This window comes from Panthera onca, chromosome A2, assembly GCF_046562875.1.
Source record: "Panthera onca isolate mPanOnc1 chromosome A2, mPanOnc1 haplotype 2, whole genome shotgun sequence".
NCBI classification, from domain to species: Eukaryota; Metazoa; Chordata; class Mammalia; order Carnivora; family Felidae; genus Panthera; species Panthera onca.
In genome coordinates, this window is record NC_138340.1 from 83128657 (window position 1) to 83151293 (window position 22637).

The window sequence follows — 22637 nt, forward strand, 5'->3', positions numbered from 1 at the left end:
ATTTCACACTAATGCCAGCTAGTGCTTCATGGGCAGAACCGCAGCCAACCAACCCACGTTTTATAGCTGTCTCTTCTTCATTTGCATTTGGATTTTCTTCTATGCCACTAGCACCTCCATTTGTTTTTGAAGCACGTTGTTCCAAAGTACAGGTTTTAATGTTCTATACAGATATTTGGTTTTGATTTGGTCTGAAGGTTTTTCTGGTTTTATATAAGCCACATTAATTCTCTGCCCCTCCTCCCTACCCCAAATTCTCTTCATGTTCACTAAGGAATTAAAAGAAGATGCAATTGAATAAACTATAATCTGGCACAGGACAACCTAATTTTTCCTGATAACAATAAAAGACAAAATAAGAACCACAGATCATTGTGTGTTATATTGCCACCATTTCCCATTATGGCATAAGGACCACTAATCAATTTTTAAGACTTTCCAAATGTCAAAAAGGGAGCTCCAAATGATAGATTAGAGGAAATGTACCAAGTGTTCATAAGTCTCACAGCCAGCCAAGTCAGCACCAGGTTGATGATAATGTTCACTGTGCTTAAATTGGGCAGTTTTCCTAATTTTCAAAGGAATCCTTACAGCTTGTATATGCCTTGCACCACCTGCAAGCTGGTAACAATGCAAAAAAAGCTACCTTTTCTAATTCTGACCTGGTATTATTGATTTCTCTCTAAAAGGGTTAAATAGTGAGATTTTATATTGTGATCCCGTAAGGCCTGGGCTAACCCTGAAAAATATTATCATTTTACTACCAGATATTTAGTTTGGATCCCTAGTAGAAGGCATCATATATGAAATTAATCATTTGAATCATTTGTTCATGTTTATTCATATACCCAATAAATATTTATTGAAAACCACTGTATACCAGACATTATGATAATCAGAGAAAATGATAAAAGCCCTTAGAAACTGAGTCCATAAAGAAGGGGCTGGCAATAGGTGGGAGAGAGGACTAAACCAGAGAAAACAACATTTTCAAATAGAGGACAATTCAGGAATATCTAGTTTTGTGCTTATAAAATATCCTAACACTGGTCCTCTCCCCATCATACCAATTCTGATCTCATTAGAAGATTTGGTCTCCTCTAAGTATAGCTGCATCAGTGATGGCTGAACTAGGCTGAGCACAGAGTTGAAGGAAGCAAGTATGAATATGTGTCACTGGAAGTTAGCACAGGACCTGGTTTCCTGCCAGAGGCTCTCAGCAACATGGGAACAGGTGGAAAGGGAGTAGACTCCTGTTGTAAGCCAAGACTATAAGTTTGTACATGAAAAGTTTGGAAAGTACATTTTACTGCATACCACCATATGGCTACTCAACTGGCACATTTTAGAATTCCATGTGCTATATGTGCTCCATATCAATCATTTCTCTGAGACACATTCATTTAAGACTTGGAGCATAATTCCATCAGCATTATAATTTCTTTTAACATCACCTTTTAATCAGCTACAAGAAATAGAATATACTAGTTATTATTTCTCCAGTGAGTGAGCCCCAGTTTTGATTATATTGAAAATACTTTTATCTTGAAGATTTAGAAGGATTTAACTCCTCATCCATTGGAGGATGAAGAAAAAGGAGGAGGACGAGAAGGAGGAGGAAGAGGAGGACCAAGAAATATTTCCTTAAAAACAAGTACTAAAATCATCCCTCCTTAGGGGCATGGTGAAAAATATTGAAATTTTGAATGATGAAACTTTCATATACAAGGGGGGGGGGGGCGATTTTTTTTTTTTTTTTTTTTTTTTTTTAGGTAATTGACAGCAGATGTAGTAAGAGAAAGCTTTGGTATCAAATATAGTCCAATGATAGAAGCTTTTGTCTGGAATAATAAAAATAAAGAAAAAAGAACACCCACTTTTGGTCTTGCAATCTTTTATAGCACTGCCCTAGTATTCTTCCCAATCCTACTTAATATAAGGTAACTGATTAATGCCAAGACACATTATGGAAAAGTAAAGCACTCAAATGACAGTAAATTCACCTATATTGCTTGATATTAATCCTATGTTCTTTGTATCTTTAATGACATTTTTCTTAATTCTATTATGAACTATTTCAGGTACTTGACAGGGCATTAGTTTGTGAATAAACAATTTGCAAGGTACAAATGCTTTGAAAGAAGGAAAATACTGTGAAATGAAAAAGCCAATGACAGAATTTATTCCAGGCTCTGACTACAAAATCAAATATATCAAATACATTTTTTATTATTGGATATTTTCAGTCCATTGAGTTTAAGACATAATTGGATTTTTCCCAAAAATAATCAAGCTCAAAATCAAAATTCCTTTTCACAGGGGTTTTACATAATTTAAAACCTTGTTTCTATATTTGGATAGAAAGTACTATAGTAAGGATATTCAAGTGGCTCTTTATTCAACACAAATTTATCAAGCATTTACTATGTATACAGAACAAGGCACAACTGAGATTGTAAAGATTAGTTAGTGATGAAACCTGGTTTTAAGGAATAGTTGTAGGAGAGATAAGACATGCACATAAATATCCAAAATACAAGCAACAAAACATTTTTTTCAGTGATACAAAAGTGATTTCTGGTTAAATGCTACCGGAGCACCTGGGTGGCTCAGTCAGTTGGGCGTCAACTTCACCTCAGGTCATGATCTCATGGCCCGTGGGTTCAAGCCCCGCATGAGGCTCTGTGCTGTCAGTTCTGACGGAGCCTGGAGCCTGCTTCGGATCCTGTGTCTCCCTCTTTCTCTGCCCCTCCCCCACTCACACTCTGTCTCTATCAAAAAATGAATAAACATTAAAAAAAAATTTTAAATGCTACCAATGCTCAGAAAGAAGTTATCTTCACCTGAGTTCAGGAGCGTTGGGAATTTTTCAGAAGAGTTGTCATTTAAGCAAGGCCTTGACAAATAGGTAGGTTTAGGCACATGGAGTTCATTTAAATACCTTTTGGTACATGGGAAGAGAAATTCAAATGGAAGGAAAAAGATACCCAAGCTATGGAAGCAGGGCACTATTTTAAATACTGGTGTTATTATGGAGGACACAAAAGGCACAAACCTTTGTTTTTTTTGTGGAGCATATGTTCTGGGGAGAAAAGAAAATAAATATAATAAGTAGGTAAATCACATGGTCCATTGAAAGGTGGTAAGTGCAATGGAGAAAATAAACTAAGTAAGGAGGATGGGGAATGTGGTTCTCATTTTAAGCAGGGTAATCAGACTAGGCCACAGCACAAAGAAGACATTTAAATGAAGCAATGACAAAGCAAGCCCAAAGATCACATCTGAAAAAGCTCAAGCAGAAGGGGAGCGTTGGTTGATAAAGTTGGCAGAAGAAGGAGAGATTGCAGAGGACCTCAAATGCCAAACGAGGGAATTTGGATTTCATTTTATAGACACTAGGGAGATGTTAACGATTTTTGAGGAAAGATTAAAAAAGATCTGGACTGAGCTTCATGTAGATGACTCTGGCAGATAGATTAAATGGAAGGGACAAAAAAAAAGTAGGGAGACCTCCTACTGCCTCCTACAAATTAGGGAGTAGAAGAGCTATATTAATAGTCCAGGAAAATTTGATTTATATAAACTAATTATTTTTATTAATTCATTATATATATATATATATGAACTTATATATATATATATGTCATATATATCATATATATATATGAACTTTTATATGCCAAATATTGCTGTAATCTCACAAGACAACTATAGTGAACAAAACAAGCAGATATCCCTACCCATGTAGACCCTGCATTCTAGAAGGAGGAGTCAGACAATACACATAAACATAACATAAACAATAAATGTAAGTAAATGCATTATAATATATAGTATAGTAGAATGTAACATGTCTTCTGGAGAAAAGATAGACTAGGCAAAGGGGACAGTGAGAGGTGTTCTGGGGAGGGAAGTGAGGGTTTTGATGCCGCAGGACATATGTCGTATTAAATGTTGGCTCGTACCAAAGGCAATATTCACATTTCCAAAAAAAAGTTATAAAAAATTTCTACACTGACATAGACAAATATAATAAAAAACAATAAATCTCTTAAATTTACCAACACATCAATATAATCCAATCGCCCAAAAGACACAAAAAGTATTCCTAAGTCCCATGTCTTGTCTATATGAATAATGATGTATGTTACTCATAAGTTACACTAGGAGAGCTTCAAAAAGTAAATAATGTTGAAGATTTGTCTCTCCAGACAGAACCCTGACATATCTATCCCATTGGAGAAACACATTGGACTTTAAATGATAGAAAAAAAGAATGTGATTCTAGAGTCCTTGATTCCCATAAGAAATAAGACAATGACTTGTTCTCTGATATATAACAAGTAAGTATAAAGCATTGTAAAATTTTTGAGAACATTAATGATCACATCAAGTTCAATTTTAAGGTATCATTGTTGTTCCAATGACAAATTCTTCTCCCCAAAGCGCTGGCTACAAGTTTTTTCAATGGTATTTTCCAGCAACATATTTATAAATCAGAACAATATACTTATTACAATAATTTCCATGCATGGTAATTTTGTATTATTTTTAAAATTAGACCTAGAAATGAACAACTCTTGGAATTGTAGTGTTTGAACAAGTCTTTTGATTCCTACCCATTTGGCCCTCTCAAGTTCCCAAATAAATCACTTTATTCATCTTGCCACTCACTGCCTACCCATTGAAATGCAATATAACAGGCACTACTAAGTTGTGATATCAGAAAAAAAGATTGCCCAATGTAGGAATAGATTACACAATACAAAGTGATATTTTCTAATATCAACAAAAAATAATTTCAGGTTTCCACAGAGGTGAAGTAATTCACATTCATCAGAACAATCTCCTGGAAATAACAATTATACACTATGGACAAAGTATAATAAATGGCTTTCTGAAGGTGATGGAAAGCAACCCAAAGTAGGCAGAAACTACAAAAAGAGAATGGTGCTAGATGAGTTTTCCCAGGATTTTTATTGCTACTTGCCTCAGGGCAAACACACATACCACAGTGCAAATAGGCTAAAAGTTGCATAGTTCTCTTGTATTATGGCTCAAAAAAAAAAAAAAAAAAAAAAAATCAAAGGTCAGATTTAGGGACTACTACAGATACTGAGATGTGAAGGAACAGATTTTGTGTCATTATCCTTCAACCAAGGATCGCTAGGTAGGAGAGCACTTGGTGAACAAAATTGGGTTTATTAACTCAGAAATGAGAACACACACCAGGACAGTTTCATAGGTTCTAGCACTGGAACTTGTGTTAACCTCTTTTGGGGACAATACAAGGAGGTAGAATTTTTCTCCAGATTCTACATTTTTAGAAGTGGAGATAATTCTATAATTGAGAATTTTTTTTAAATTAAAAAAAATGTAATGTTTATTTATTTTTGAGAGAGAGACAGAGACAGAGACAGAGAGCAAGCAGGGGAGGGCAGCGAGAGGGAGACACAGAATCTGAAGTAGGCTTCAGGCTCTGAGCTGTTTGCACAGAGCCTGACACAGGACTCGAACTGATGAACCATTAGATCATGACCTGAGCCAAAGGTGGATACTCAACTGACTGAACCACCCAGGTGCCTCTATAGTTAAGAAACTCAATATTTCTTATCTAGTAACTGCTAAAGAAGCAGCAACCACTTATATTAGCCACAGAGGGAAAGTTTAGTTATTTTTGTGGATTGGATATTTTTCTTTTAGTCTGTTTTTGGACATGATTATAGAGTGATCTCATTTTTGTTTTGACTCATCATGGTCACAGAATGGCCCTGCTTCATGTTTGTATTCTGAGTCTTGTTTTGTTTTGGGTTCAGTAATGGTATACCACAGCCTAGTGTAAGTGCCCCACTAACTCTTAGCAACACAAAGTCCCACCAGTTACTTTCAGGCTAGATCACAGTGGTCCTTTCTTTTTCTCATCTGGAAAGGAGAGTTTCAGAGGGAGGTTTCAAATCCTGCCTAAATATCTGTCTGATTCCTGAGCCACCTATGTCTGGGCAGAGTCCAAGAACCTGGTTAAAGCTAAAAAGACCAAACTGAAATTTCAGCTGCTTGCCCATTGCAGACAAGAGTTTAAATGGTGTGTTTTTGAACACATGATATATTTTAAAATTTCAGCAGGATTAGCTATCTGCTGAAAAAAATAAATCAACACTTTTCATGGGAACATAACAGGATAGAATTAGCTGTCCAGGATAGAATTAGACATATGAAGAAAGAAAAAAAAAAATGCCACCCATGCTCAAGAATAAAGAAATTGATGAGAAGCACCACAGATGGCCCATGATGGAATTAGCTGACAATCATTTTAAAGTGGCTATCATATGTTCAAAGACGTAAAGGAAAATAATAAGAATCAGTGATAAGATATTAAATTTCAGCAGAGGAATGGAAATAAACATAAAAGGAATTCCAGAAGTGAAAAATTCAATATCAGGAGAAAAAAAAAATCACTGACCGAGCTTTCTAGTAGATTAGAGATAACGGACCAAAAGAGAATAAACTTGAAGTGAGATTGATAGAAATAATCCAATTTCAAGTCACGAGAAAAGAAAAAAATCAAAGAAATAAAGAGAGCCTCTGTGACCTGTGGAAAGGAACAATATTAAAAGGTATAACATGTATCATGGGATTCAAAGGTGGAAAAGACAGAGTGGAACACAAAAACTATTTTCAAATATTTTAAAAATAGGCCAAATTTCCCCCAAATTTGGTAAGAGACATAAATTTACATATTTAAGCAGCTCAGAAAACTCTAAGAAGAAATTTTTAAAAATTCAAATCATAGTTGAATTATTGAAATCTCAAAATAAGAGAAAATCTTGAAAGCAACCAGGGAAAAATGACCCATTATACATAAGAATGATGTTCCAAATGATGGCTAACTTCTCACCAGAAACAACAGAGGCTAAAAATAAAAGGCTGTTAAAAGAAAAAAAAGACTGTCCTCTGAGAATTTCATATCTAGTAAAAATACCCTTCAAGATTAAAGGTGAAATACAGACATTTTCAGATCAACCAAAACTAAGTGAAACCATTGCTTAGAATGTGCAGACCCACACAAGAAATGGTAGAAGTTCTTCTGCCAAAAAAACCTAAAAGTTATTAATAAAATAATATCGATAATAAACCCTAAGAAAACAAATTCTATTTCAAATGTCCATTGTGTAGTCCATGGACTTGCTGAAAATTTCCATATTAAGTAAAAACTGATGTTGAATAGTGCAGCTTTCACTCTTCAGGATCCTTAGAGGCTCTAAAACAATGTCAAGTTTAACAGCAAGTATTAGTTTTAAGGACACTGCTTGTTAGCATTACCAAATTAGATATTCTTGACACAAATAGGGAGCACACTTGGGCAATCAATATAAAAAGCATCTCTTTTGTGAAATTAATTGGAAAATTAGATTATAAAGTTTAAATATAAATTCTAAGTGATTCACTAAAACGGATTAAAACAGTTTTCAAACTAACCTCTTCTTTGCCTGTCAGACTTCTTCACTATATGCACTTTCTTTAAAAAAAAAAAAAAAAAAAATTAAACTGGCTAGAGAATAAAGGCAAATATCCTGATATTCCAGATTGGCTTCCTTTTACACTAGAAGTATCCATTTATATGGGGGTCCCCCAGTTATTTGCTTTAATGCCCCTCCTTATTCTAACATCCCTTTCTGCATCTTGATTGATGGTCTCTATTATGAAAAATGTATTATAAAGCTCAGAATCTGCTTTTACAGTGTGCTGAAATTCAACCTTTGCAGGCCAAGGTAATATCTATCATTTATTCTATGTTCAACATCCTTTTATTTAGTAAGCAAAGCATTTGAAGACTGGAGGTTTAAAAATACACTGTTCCAAAAGGATAAGAATTTATCAGAGTGGAAGAGACATTAAATGACTCTGAGCTCAAGAATAACTTTCTATAAGTGTGTGTCCAGGGAAGAACAGAAAACAAAACGAACAAACAAAAAAACAGAAGCCCTGGATTCTAGTCCTGGCTTTGGTGGTAGCTAGCAATGCAACTTTGGAAAATTATTTAGTATCGTGTGTTTTTGTAAAAACATGTACTGGAGTATTTCAAATATATCTTTATATAAAGGGATAGTTTAATCTATGCTATATTTATATTGGAAAAGTTGAATTATTGAATGAATCATTTTAACTATTAAGCGTGCTTCAAAGAGTCTGCGGGCTGCAGGTCCGCATTCACTGAGGATGAGAAAAGTACCCAGAGTATGTAATAAATAAAAATCACAATTTGGGGGCTTCTGTGTATCTTCATGACAAGAAATCTTGTGCATCTACACAACAGATGAATACCTCAGAGGGTGTGATCCCATAAATACTGTAAAGAAATTAATTTATTGATTTGACAGAATAATTTCAGTTCATAGTACGTTTGGTGGAACTGGTCATACCCAGTTCTGCCATGAATATAAAAGTACCATATTACAAAGGCCTATCATGTGATGTAAAATTTTGAAGTGTGACTGCTGTGTTCTTTGGTCATTCAAATGTATGTATTCCTCTACAAGACAACCACGCAGTTCAACAAACAAGTTTGACCTTATCAAACGTCCACAAATTGCATATTGTTAAAATTGTGCTGCTTGCTATGATAGCCAAGATCTTGCACCATGAACATCATAGGGTTCTGTCTTGTAGCACTCACAATCCTGCATGAATGGCAATCATGATATCTGACTAAGCAGCCTATACTAACTTTTCAGATCAAAATCCAATCGGTAAGCTTACAGAAAGAAGGGTCACTGTCATCAGAGATGATGGGACTACATTTCTCATAATATCATTTCTTTTTTATTTTGTTTATTATCCAAAATACCATATTAGTCCATGTCACAATCTTAAGAGTCTTTGAAACAAATGTGATCCAACTGAAAGTGTCCCAGAGTTCTAAAGGAAGAATATGGACCCAGGAGCCTGGGGCCACGTACCTCAGCCTCAGGCATGTGAACAACATTTTCCAAACAAGATCTGTCAGGTGGATGTGCTTCTTAGCTAAAGGAGGGTATGTGAAGGAGAACCCAACTACCCCTGAAAGAAAAGACTGGCCAGAGTCAGCCAGGAGATCAGAGCTCCTGCCAGCCAAATGGAAATCTAAATCTGGGATCCATTCATACATGCAAAAATTATTTCCCTTTATAATTACTATAAAGAATAAAGTCCTTCTATCAATGCAAAAGTAAACTCAGGCATCAGTCTAGTAATGCCAATGATATGGATTCACAATTCCACACTGTAAGCAACTGTTTATTCTGTCATTAACTCACATAATATTTTGTAGTGTTATTTTTTTCTCTCTTGAGACAATTGGGAACATAGGAGCAGCTGCAACATCAGCACTTGTGTTTTGCCAGTTGTTCAGAGAATAGACCAATTAGTGGGAATGTGTAGTAATACATGCATTTGGCAGCCATGTCTGTACAAAATGAGGGTAATATTTAAAATAAGACTCTTTTAATGTAACATGATGGCACCTGAGAGTATTGTGGAAAAATCTGACATCGGATACTTCTTTTTTTTTAATTTTTAAAAAATTTTTATTTATTTTTGAGGCAGAGAGAGACAGAGCATGAGCTGAGAAGGGGTAGAGAGAGAGAGGGAGACACAGAATCCTAAGCAGGCTCCAGTCTCTGAGCTGTCAGCACAGAGCCCGACGCGGGGCTCAAACTCACGAGCTGTGAGAACATGACCTGAGCTGAGGTCAGACACCTAACCGCCTAACCTAACCGCCTAACCAACTGAGCCACCCAGGCGTCCCTGACATGGGATACTTCCAAACAAGTAACTATGGAATTCCTCTTTACAGCCCTTCAGGCTTGTTGAGATCTTCAATCAGCTGACCCCACCCAGATTTCAGTCCCTTAACCTACTCCCAGGATTTCATTCCCTACCCAGCTTAAATCCCTCATTTATCAGTGTAGTCCCTTTAGTGCACTCCCCTGAACTCCCTTGTTCCTCCTACTTCATCATACACACAACCCCAATTAAATACAACTCTCATTTTCTTCATGTTTTACCCATACTGCTTAAGGTGGCTAGTGAAAAATGACCACTAATTTCTGGTGGACTCTTAATGCTACCCATCAATCATTTTGTATTTTTCTAGACCACTCCTTTTCTGCTCACCGAGACTTGTGGACTTCTCATTTCTCAAAGAATCTGATACCTCCTTTACCATAATCTTGCTTCCTTTTCCTCTGAAAAATTTCTGCAATCAGAAGAGGACATTTACAAATTCCCAACACCAGATCTCCCCACCAAAATCCTCTTTGTTCTTAAGTGTTATTTCCTTTTTGTACTCAAGTCCTTAGATGAACCCATTAAACACATGGCTTTGAACACCACATATGAGCAGTTGACCCCAGATGTGTGCTTTACCATGGATCTCACTCCTTAATTCTAGAACTATATGCCCAACTGCCTATTTGACTGATTCTCTTAGGTAAAAAATAAATAAGCCTCTCCAACTTACTATGTTCCAAAAAAAGGTTGCTATATTTTTCTACCCCAAAGGATATCTCTCTCACTTCCACCAAGACTTGACTCAAAGTCATTTCCTTAATTTTATCTTTCCTGGATTCCCTTCCAAAATTTCTTTTTCCCATTGCCCTGAAGTTCCCCTTCCCTAATTATATATATTTTCCTCTCAGTACTTATTGCCATATAACACATTATACATTTTACTAGTTTTCTTTTTTATTGTTTGTCTCCCTCATAAAGGACAGGATATTTTTCTGTTTTGTTTATTGTTGTATCATAAGCATCTGGAACAGTGCTTGGCTTATAGTAGGCATTCAATACATATTTGCAGTATGAACAAATGGGATATGCTAGAAATACAATGCACAGTTTCCAGTAAAAAAATCTCAAAGTCTTATGTGAATAAGATTTAGTGCACTTAAAATTATTCTGTTTTTCTAGACTTCTCTTTGATTATTCTCCACACTATACGTGTTTGCATGTGCTAAGATATGCTTGAGAACAATGATATACACCAAAGTTCTTTCCAAATTATAAACTGCATGTATGCATCAACATGCACATCTGTGTAAAAAGGAATTAACAGCTTTGTGACTTTGGAGCTTGCCATAAGAAGACTGTTTGTAACAAAAGGACTTCATTCTTTTCATTCTCTGTATTGCCCCATATCTGTATTGACTGTGCCACCATTTCTGGGCAATGCTCTTTATAAATCTCATTCAATGCAGTTTCTTCTACTTGAAGTATTCTTTCTACTTTCTACAACTGAAAGAGTGATTTTCATTGTTTAATATCTTACTCCCATTTCTCTATACAACTGTAAAGCCTTAAGTTACACGAGGTAGAATGACTTATTCTTTCCTTTATGTACATATTGTTATGGTAGTTAACCTGTCACACTTAGATCACTTGTTTTTATGTCTGTTTCCCACACTAAATTATGAGCTTCTCATAAGCACAGATAATCTCTGTATCTTCAGCATTTAACCAAAGTCTGGCACATAGTAGATATTGAATATTTGTTTAAGGCAATCATCAATCCATAGAATGCTAGTACAACCCTACCTATATTTTTGGGAAGTTCATTGTCAAATGAAATATTTCAAAGGATTAGCTTCAAGAAAATAACCCTATATAGTTTTTCATATTAAACAAATGATAAAAATATTAATAAGTATTTTAATATTTTACTTCAAATTTGAAATTCAGCTTATTTAAAATGATATGTATAGAAATATAAATTTAAATGGATTGCTTTAGCTTGTAATTACAAATTCATTTCTAAGTTCAGACATTTGTCAGTAAAATGATTAAACTTTAAACCAGCTAAAATTAATAAAGTCACAAGTACATATGTTTTTTTCAGGGCATAGTTGGTGCATGCTTTGTATTAGATCTTAAGGTTAGTGAAACCAAATGGAGAACTTTAGAATGTTAATTAGGAGCTCTTAATTTTCTCTCTAGTTGTGAATGTTAAAATGGCAAACTTAATGTGGCAATGTTCATTTCAGTGTGAGTTTAAATATCACATTGTGATAAACTCATTAGTTGTAAGAAAGAATAATACTAATATAAAGTTGTGACCAAAAATTGTTAATTTAACAAAACACCTGTTATATCCTTTCATATTGCTATGACAAAATAATATGGAGATTGACAAAGGTTGAGTATCTTAATGTGTAAGTTTATGTGTGAAATTTTTATCACGTGCTTTCCGTACTTTCCAAGATAGACATCTTAATTTATTTATTTATTTTATCAAGTTAGATCTTAAAGAAAATAAAAGAGATTTCATTGCACAATTTCTCCATGAACATTTTCTTTTCATAAACCTGTGTATTTTTTTCATTATGTAATATTTTAAAGAAAACATTGCCAACTGGAATGTAATAGTGGTGTAGAAGTTCCAGTATTAAAATTTCCACTGAGATTAAAAAGAATCATCGTGTAATGGCAGTTCTTAGAATTAGAAGACTGCAAATGGGTTTTAAGTCACCTGTTCCCACACTAAATTCTTTCTCTGTCCTAGCAAATGAGATGCCTACTTTCCCTAGTAAATTCGGACACTAACCTTCTTTGACAATCTTATTGGGAAGTGGCCTACATTTTCATTTATTAAAGGAAGAAAAATGATACCAGGAATATGAGCTTCTTCTTTTGTTTTGTATCTCCAGAGGCATTTTATTCCAATATGCAAGTGTGTGAGAGAGAAGCTTTAGCTTATCCTTTTGAAATCAGGTAGCAGGAAGTCAAACCAATTATCCTTAGTGCCCACTTCCAAGAGGTCCTGAGGCAAACACTTACAAGATGGGAATAGAAGGAATTATATCTCTGCTTTCACCAAGAATCCACAAGGAAACTGGGGTCAGGCAATGCTAGCTAGAGTTCCTTTTTGTTGAATGCCTACTATGTGTCAAGAATGCTACAAGGACATAATTTCTTATCCTCATCCCTAATGTCAAAGCAACCTTGCCAAGAAGTATTATAATTGCCATTTTACAGAAGAGGAAATGAAGTTAAAAGGCCTAAGGAATCTGTCCACCTTTATAAGCTAATATGTGCCAAAGGCCAAACTCAATTCTAGTTTCTCCTGCTACACTTCATTGCTCCCCAGTGTACAAAATAGAAACTGGTTTGGAAAGAAGAAGAAGGATTTTAGCTTCTAGTAAGGTTCATTTCCCTCTCCTTCCCAAGACATGTAGAGATGGGCAACTTGGAGGGAGAATTGCTTCCATTCTATAACTTGAGAAAAGAAATAACCTTTCATATTCACAATTTGTCTCTGAGTTACTAGTCTACTAGCTGTAGGCTTCAAAATTGACTAAAACTTCATAAAAGGGTTCTCTACAATAGTTTTCAAACATTAATGTGAAATTAAACCATCTGGGGTCTTGGTAAAATATGCAGATTCTGATTCTGTAGGTCGGGGTGGGGCCTGGGATTCTGCTTTCTAGCAAAGTCCCAAGTGATGCTGATGCAGATGGTCTATGGACCATCCTGGAGCAGCAAAGCTTGACGAAAATTTAAGACATCTCTCCTTACCTCTCCATTGCAATAGTGGATGGATATAAAGGAACACAGATGGAGAGGTCTCCACATCATTTTGGACAAGAAGACTAACATGATTCATGGACTCTATCCAGAGTTAATTTTTCATGTATAAAATCATTTAGCCCAATTTCTTTTAATTCTACCTTTCATTGCTCACATTTGACGATTAAACTTCACAATTTCTTTGAGGAAATATGTAGTGATTTTTTAGTATGATAAACATTAATTTTCAGCTTTAGTAAAACTGAGACTATAAAGGCAATTGATTTTTTTTTTAATGGAGATTTCAGAGCACCTGGGTGGCTCAGTTAGTTAAGTGTCTGACTCTTGATTTCAGCTCAGGTCATGATCTCGCAGTTCCTGAGTTCGAGCTCTGCCTCTGTGCTGACAGCACAGAGCCTGGAGCCTGCTTCAGATTCTGTGTCTCCCTCTCTCTCTCTTTGCCCCTCCCCGCCCCGCTCACACTTTGTCTCTCTCTTTCTCAAAGATAAACATTAAAAATTTTTGTTTAAATGGAGATTTCGAACCATTTAATTTCATAAACACACAATACAATCTTCCTTCCACAATGTGGACAAGAGGAGCATCAGCTTCTTCAAGTCACAATTAACATATATTAATTATGTGTTATGTCCTTTATTAGACAATAGACAGTGGAAGATAATTTTTTAAGAAAACTCTGTTTTGAAGTCGTATATTCTAGTGAGAGACACAGAATTATAAATAGAAAAGCAGAATGTAGGGGCGCCTGGGTGGCGCAGTCGGTTAAGCGTCCGACTTCAGCCAGGTCACGATCTCGCGGTCTGTGAGTTCGAGCCCCGCGTCAGGCTCTGGGCTGATGGCTCTGGGCTGATGGCTCGGAGCCTGGAGCCTGTTTCTGATTCTGTGTCTCCCTCTCTCTCTGCCCCTCCCCCATTCATGCTCTGTCTCTCTCTGTCCCAAAAATAAATAAAAAACGTTGAAAAAATTAAAAAAAAAAAAAAAAAAAAAAAAAAAAAAAGAAAAGCAGAATGTATGTGTGTGTGGGGGGCGGGAGTTATGGAGAATGACAGACTTTTCTCAGGATCTGGGAAGCAGTGATCAGAGAATGTTGCATAGAAGACCTGTGTCGATAACTAGCTTTCACTTAGAGGAGAACATTCCAGACAGTGGGGAAAAATGTGCAGATACTCATAGGCATTCAGTAACATGGTATGGTTCGGTACATTTGGCTTTAATGGTTGTTGAGACTGTATGAGAGAAATCAAGACTTCAATGGTAGGCCTTAATTCAGGCAAATCCAGACAGAGAAGTCTATAATCTGAAGAGAAGGAAGCATGGGAAATGAACAGTTGATAACTTCATCAAAGGTCTGCCAGTAGTTACCAGTCATAGTTAAATGTGTCTCTCAAGTTTGGGGATATGAACTATTAATAGACATAGTAATAGTTTAATACCAATTTCTTTGTCCCCTTACTTAGACAAATGGAACTAGCCATGGATTTTCTTAAACTCTAATGTACAAATAATAAAAGACGCATGATTTCCAGAATGGCAACTGCATATCTGCATATTAGGAAATAAAAGTTAACCATATGCAGCACCATATGAAGACTTGCATGTACAATGGGAATGAGTTAGTGTAACTTGGTGATCCACACAGAGGAGAATATAATTTACTACTAGCCAATTCCAGCTTCTCTGCATTTTTTCTTAAAAAAAAGTGAAAAATTTTATTTTTCTACATGTCCCTTGAACCCAGCATATATTGAAAGAGTAATGCATATTAATGTGTAGAAGGGGCTGCCTATGATATATCACAGGGATGATTTATATTCTCTCTTTCTTCCTTTCATAGCAGTGAGGGCCCCTAACGGATGTGTGTGCAGTCTTACTCATGAAGCATTGTTATAGCATTAGGTGGCAGGGGCTCATTAGAGGGACCCCAGTCTTTAACCAGACACACACCCTGAATTACCCTAAACTATCTTCATCTAAACAAGAAAGATCCAAAAAATAAACCTACTATTTTTTCATAGGATTTAGCAACTCTTGGACCTAACCTAAAACCCAACCATTAAAATGGAAACTGGGTTCGTTAAGCATCTGACTCTTCATCTCAGCTCAGGTCTTGATCTCAGAATTGTGGGTTCAAGCCCTGAGTTGGGTCCCACAATGGGCATGGAGCCTCCTTTAATTTTTTTAAATAAAAAGTAAAAAAATAAAATAAAATGGAAACTTTATATCAATAATTTCATGAGAAGACTAGTTATAGGATACTTGCCTTACCTACAAAATCACTTAATTTAAATTCTCTCATTATTTTTCATCCACATGCAGCTTGATATTTTCTACCTTCTACCTTCTTAGCTATGTTCATTTTTTTTTCTTTTTTTTCTTTTTTAGAATTTTCCACAGGGAACCTTCAAACTGGACATACAGAGATGAACAAGGTTTATACTAGTAAGAACATACTTGAAAATGATTCTTACTCAGGTCTGTGGTTTAAGTTCAATAGAGGATCAGAGGAAAAGAACATTTCTTCCTCCTCATGGCCTGGTGTGAATGTAAGGTTTCTACAAGGTGTTAGGCTGACTGCAATGAAATGAAAACTCTACTATATATCATTAAAATGATGATGTATTTATAGGACATGAACCACAAGAGAGCTATACTGAGCACTTTCAATAAACCTCAATTAGAGGGATCAATATTGCTAAAAGAATCTTTAAAAGCACCTCTGACAGAAAACTTCTTTGAGATTAGTTTTAAATGCTGAGATAAACAGACTACTTCAAGGCATAAGGAGAAGTAAATTCTAGTGTAAGTTCTAATTCTCAGGATCTCAAGGTTTATGGCTTGAATGAATGAAAGTTTGATGAATTGTTTAAAAAAAGAGGTATTTTTGCCCTTTATACTTGGGAAGTTAAATATAAAGAGTATCCTATATAGGGTCTTTAACAAACCTTGAGCTAAATCTTGTTGAACATTTTTATCCATGTTTTTCTTAAAACGTTAATATTTTCTTTTCCTTCCTCTCTGATAATTTAGGTATTACCTATCAGTCATGGTCCATGTGAAGTCCTACTTCTTCTACAAATCCTTCCTTTTATGTTCCAGTGTTATTAAAATTTGCACAAATACAGTTCTTGATTACAGACTTAGAGCAGTTGCCAATTGTTTCTGGTAAGTCTTAGCCCCACAACTGAAAAGTAAGCTCCCTAAAGGCAAGCATCATACTATATGCTTCCTTACAATACCTCATAGTAATAAGCAGAGCCTAGTCAGTCAGTGACAGCTTTGTTGAAAATTAAAATACTACTAGAAGAGTTTATACCGTAGGTGAGCTTTCAGGGTTCACAAGCTAATTAGCAGCTGAGTTAGCAAGGTAGAGCCACTGTCAGATGAGACCCAGAAGGTCCTGGATACAAAGAACAAAGGAAGATAAGAGCAGGAGAGACTAGATTTAGAAGAAAGAGATGCTTTACAGGGAGAAACAGAGAGGAAAAGACAAAGCACAATTTTGTCTAAGACTAGCCATATGAATATTTTGATGTGGATAGCAAAGTTCCTTTTGAAACATCACAATAGCAGGCACTCAAACGTTCTTTCTCAGATGGAAAATACTGACAAAAAGGAGACCCTGAGAATACTCTAGTGCAGACCTAGCAGGTGCCTAAACCAGCTAACCCAGTTAAGAGAATTGTAGTTTGCTGAGCCAAAGCAGACACACTATGACTTTCCAGTAGTATTGGTGCATTAGTATTCATTTATTCCATCAATCAATCATTTAACAAATGTTTAGTGCACACCTTATATGGATTAACATGATCTGAGGGCCTAGGGATTCTATTGTGAGCAGAATGAACTTTAGAAGGTCCTGCCTCCTGGCCGAGACATTAGTCAAATAATAACACTAGTGTAAACCTAACAATTTTGTTTTAAAAAAGTAGTTAGTATATTAAAGAAAAAGCCCGGAGCATATTTGATAGAGAGAACCACTTAAGTGGAGGAGCAAATAAAAGGGGACAGAAGAGTGGGGTGCCTGAGTGGCTCAGTTGGTTAAGCATCCGACTCTTGATTTTGGGTCATGTCATGATCTTAGGATTCCTGAGATAGAGCCCCACTTTGGGCTCTGTGCTGACATCACAGAGTCTGCTTGGGATTCTTTCTCCGCCCCCCCCCCCCCCCACCTCGCTCACTCTCTCCCTCTCTCTCAAAATAAATAAATAAACATTAAAAAATAAAAAGGACAGAATGATATTCTGGCATGTGTTAAGGCCCTGTGATGAAAATATACATCAAGCTTTCTAAGAACTGAAAGAAATTAAGAAATTAAGAAATTAAGAAAACTAAATGATATTCTGGCATGTGTTAAGGCCCTGTGATGAAAATATACATCAAGCTTTCTAAGAACTAAAAGAAAGACTATTCTTTAAAAAGTCGTCTGAATCCAATATTGAGAATCCTTCAACACTTGGCCAGCAATGCTCTATCTTGGCATTTGGTCTCTTGCGGCCATCTGAGTAAAAGTTCTCTACTGTGGGAGAGAAGGCTCTCATCTCTTCTGCCTTTCTTATTGGGTGGGGTTTGTGCCTTTGCAAGCAGTGCTTGGCAAGACCCCTGACTTCAACAAAACTTTGTGAGTGGCTTCCAGAGTCACTTGGAATCTGTTGCTAGGTAGAAAAAGTCATAGAAACTTCAGGCTGAGAGCATATTAAAAATACCTGAGCTGCTTGTAGGATTGGTCCATCTCCGAGATGGTCTTATAGCAAAGGTGATCTTTTTTTCATTTAACGTATTATTCTCCCAGCCCTAGCCCCAGGGAGAAGAGAAAGGTGAGCAAGTGGAACAGTTGGTTCTGGAATCTCAGCTGGGGTCCTATTAATATGGGAACTTCCTGACCTGCAATGCTTCAATTAGAGTCATCAATTACGCTTGCTTCTTCTTCCCCATTGGCTGACTGCCTGGAAATGAGCCTCGTATTTCATAATACACGTCATTGTGAGTTTTCTTAAAGACTCCAAAGTTTGATTTGCTTTACTGATTTAAAGGGAAAAAATGCTATTCTGACATTATTGTTTCAGAGTAAACATTAAATTTGCAAACACCTTGACCGTGACTTTTTTTATCATTATCACTTTCATTGAATTAGATATATTTTTTGTGTAATTTGGGAGACTGGGCAGGGGATCTATGAGAGGAAACAGAATGATGCACTGCTCCCGGAAAACACACTCTTTGACAGAGATATTATTTGACAGAAATCTGTCCTTGTGATAAGCACTAGAAAAAGAACTAACCCCCATATTGTATATTTAATGTATTTTATGACTCTTAATATGCTTGAGTTATACAGTATCTGCTTTAACCTCTGGAATCTGTGAATCACTTGGACTGAGAATTCCCACCATAAGAAAGTTCTAACCTTTTTTAGGGTATTACCTAATGCAATCAAATAGTAATACATTTTCATTTTTTTAGTCATATATTAAACATCTGCCATCTTCAGACTAAGCAATTGAGGTCTTAGAAGTGAGATTGCCACATGCTGTGTGAGTTAGAGTAAAAGCTGAAGATATGACAGACTTAGAAGAGAAATGTACCTAAAATGAACAGAAAATTAAAGCATTTTAAACTCAGAGACTTGGGGTGCCTGGGTGGCTCAGTTGGTTTAGCATCTGACTCTTGATCTCAGTTCAGGTCACAATCTCATGGTTTGTGAGTCTGAGCCCTGCATCAAGGGGATCCTCTCCCCTTCTCTCTCTGCCCCTTCCTCACTTGCTCTCTCTTTCTCTCTCTCTCTCAAAATAAATAAATAAACATTTTTTAAAAAATTGAAAATGGAATTTATGGTAGTAGAGTTCTAAAAGTAATAGAGAAAATGGACCTTACAAAGGAGGCCATTACTACTTAAGATATTTTCAGAAAGTTAGAAGTTTTCTGTTCAAAAACAATCCAAGAATAATTCAGCTAGGGTAAAATATCTTTTTCAGAAATTTAATTGCTTTATTTCAACTTTTCCTATCTATTCCACAGGAACACTATGAACAACTAATTTTACTGTCAGGAAATTTTCTATTTTCCAAACTTGAAGTTATAAGAATGTAGGCATACTGAAATTTATTTCAACATGTGGACTTTTCTGTTTTAGCCCTCATTAAGAACTTACTGGTATCCTGAGGGTCACTTAGGCATCACATGCGCCTCATTACGAAAATTTCATACTAGTCCTAGATTTTCTCAGTTCTCCCTTGATGGCTGCTGGTCTGTGAACTGCTTCTATGTTAAAGCTGTTTCTCTGCTTTTAAAACAAAATTCCATTGGTGGGAAGTTCCCAGGGTTCATGATTCTTTTGTATGTACATATTATCTGGTTTACATATTAGTGCCATCCAGCTTCTATAATAGCTGGTAAGCCATGCCCTTAGTTTTACAAACATGGTCCTCTGGTTCTAGGCATCTGAAATTTCTGTGGGTAAAATGCCCTCACCTGTAGTCATTAACAATATTTACAGAGACCCTACTAACCTTCCCACTAATGTTGACATCCATGTTTTCATTGTATTATCTATTGTTTCCTTTACTGTTCGACTACAAGTGCATCAATTTCCCCAAAGCACACTACATACCATAGTCAAATTGTCCACATGTATAAAAGCAGTAATTAGATCTGCATGCAGTGTTAAAGTTTCACTCCTGTTGTTCTACTAAAGAGGCACAGCCCATTGGCCCTGGTAAATTCTATCAAAAATATTCCAAACAAACTCCAAGAAAATCTGCGTTGTAACCCCTGTCCTATGTAAGTGTCCAAGATGCAAACCCTTAAGATATATCCTTCAGTGGTACAAGTGGTAGAATACCGAAAGCACTTATGGAACTGTTTCCATAATGCAGTTAAAATTATTGTGCTAGAAGTCTTACTTTGTCATAATATAGAGGTGACTGCATGCCATTTTCCAGGAAGTCTTGAGGTTTTTTTCCCAAATTCCTATAATTCGGGAACTACCATGCAATGTAAAGAACTACTGTTTCTGCACAGTGCACACACTCTTGTACTGTTGTGCATTCTCATGTTGTCCTCTCTAGTGGATAGTGCTGTACTTCTTACCTAAAATGTGAGAAGCCCAACAACCCCTTCCTCCTGAATCCACTCTACACTCACACGATCCTCTTAGAATGTTGTATAACAGAGAACAACCAATTTCACACACCCCCAAATGAAACATTCACTTAACCAGTTCCTCAAACATACAGGTCTCTGCTAAAGTGCATCCTGCCTCTGCTGGTTGGTTCACAAACCAAAGCCTCAATAAAGGAGTGGTGTAGCTCTGTATCACCTCCACTCCCTGCTCAGCACAGGAATTCCTTAATAAGCACATGAGTAGTACAGGACCGTAGTATATTACCTCCGTGCATTCTAACTCTGGGACATGATCCTTCTCCTTGCCAGAGTCACGATTCAAAAACGGGGGAAAAATGGTAAGAAAGACGAGGGCAGCTTTATCTTTTCAGAGATGGCTGATGGGCAAGTATCCCTATGTTTTTACCGGTCACTTCCCATGTGGAAAGTCCAAATGTGAAGTGTCACACATGCGTGCGTCTTTCCTTGGAGAAATTGTTTACTAGCCCACTTAACAACAACAAAAAGTGCTTTATATTGTGTCCAAAGAAATATAACCTATGTTTTTAAAAATGGAAATGTGACTGCCAAGAAAATATCTTCTGTCAGCCTTGCTGGGTAGTTTGTACTCGAAGTAACACCGTCACCACCCACTCCCCATTCAAGCCGAGATCTAAAAAGGCAGGTGAACTGAAAGGAACCAAGAGCCTGTCTGTCCCTATTAGAAAACAGCCATAGGAGCAAATCACGTTGGAGGAAGGCTCAACAACTCGAAGAGACCATCTCCTCAGGACTGGGAGGAGAGATATGGAGCCATTTTTCACTAGGTTCACAAGAAAATGTCAGCTCACAGCTGCTAGTGCACTGCCAGAGCGCATCTTAATTTGGTCAAAAGGGACCCAGCCAGTCACCCTCACAGAACATTTTCTTAGAGAGTCCATTACGAATCTGATTCCCTCTCCTTTGAGCATCTTCCTGATGTAGTCTTTGGCAATTGCACGGCACAGATCTGCATCCAATTCAAAACTAAATGCCTTTCCCCATTTCCTCTAAAAATCATGTGAATTAGACACTTCGGGGCTGATAGTTTAAAAAAAAGGGGGGGGGGGAGGAAGAAAAAAACCACCTCTCCCCCCACTCCCCACCCTCCTCCAGCTTCTTGACTAATACCTCTGGGCAGTTTACTTCCGAATAGAGCTGATTCTTGAGTGCACAATGGCAAACTGGTATGCAAGTCTCCTATCACAGAACGCACAGGCAATGCTTTCTTTGTAAAAACACAGGAAAATACACATGCTGGAACAAAAGACACTCTATCTGCACAGCAAGAAACAAGAGAAATTATGTGTTTGTTTTACACACATCTATACCCACTTACAAAAAACGCCTTGGCATGTATTTTAATGATGACATATTGTAGTCTTTCCTCAAACCCGGTCCCAGTGAAATACATTTTAAAGCTTTGGCTCCAGTGGGAGGTAAAACATTCTCTGCCATAAGAATACCTGGTGTGTGCCTTTGTTGGTAGGGTGCCATTTCAAACTTATTATATTTGAACTCAATTATGTGGAAAATTCAGATAAGGCAAATTCAGTCAGATATCTCTGAATTACTCTGATATTACAAGAAACGCCAAGTCAGCAGATATTTGCTGTTTACATCTCACAATAACCTAATCATGCATTTGCAGCCTTCTGGAGCAAAATGCTAACTATTCTCCAAACAGCCACCTGACAATCTAAGGGCTCAAACACACATTCTGACTCAGAGGAGACATCATGACGGCTCTCCGCTGGCTGTATTGAACAAAAGCTCCGCAAGCAAAGGAGAGGCATTTGGTAATGTAGTGAGACTCAAATCAAGTTTAGGTTCACATCTGGTGAAATATGGCACTGCCTACCCAGGGGTTGGGGAGCAGGAAGGTTTGGAGGTTATAAATAGAAAACACACACACAGACACATATAGATATTTAAGCCAG

At 36.7% G+C, this 22637-nt stretch overlaps 1 protein-coding gene across 6 annotated transcripts in view; it reads right to left on the reverse strand.

Moving 5' to 3' along the window:
* Positions 1 to 22637, reverse strand: part of MAGI2 (membrane associated guanylate kinase, WW and PDZ domain containing 2) — a 1340829-nt gene that overhangs the window by 711562 nt on the left and 606630 nt on the right. The window lies entirely within an intron of this gene.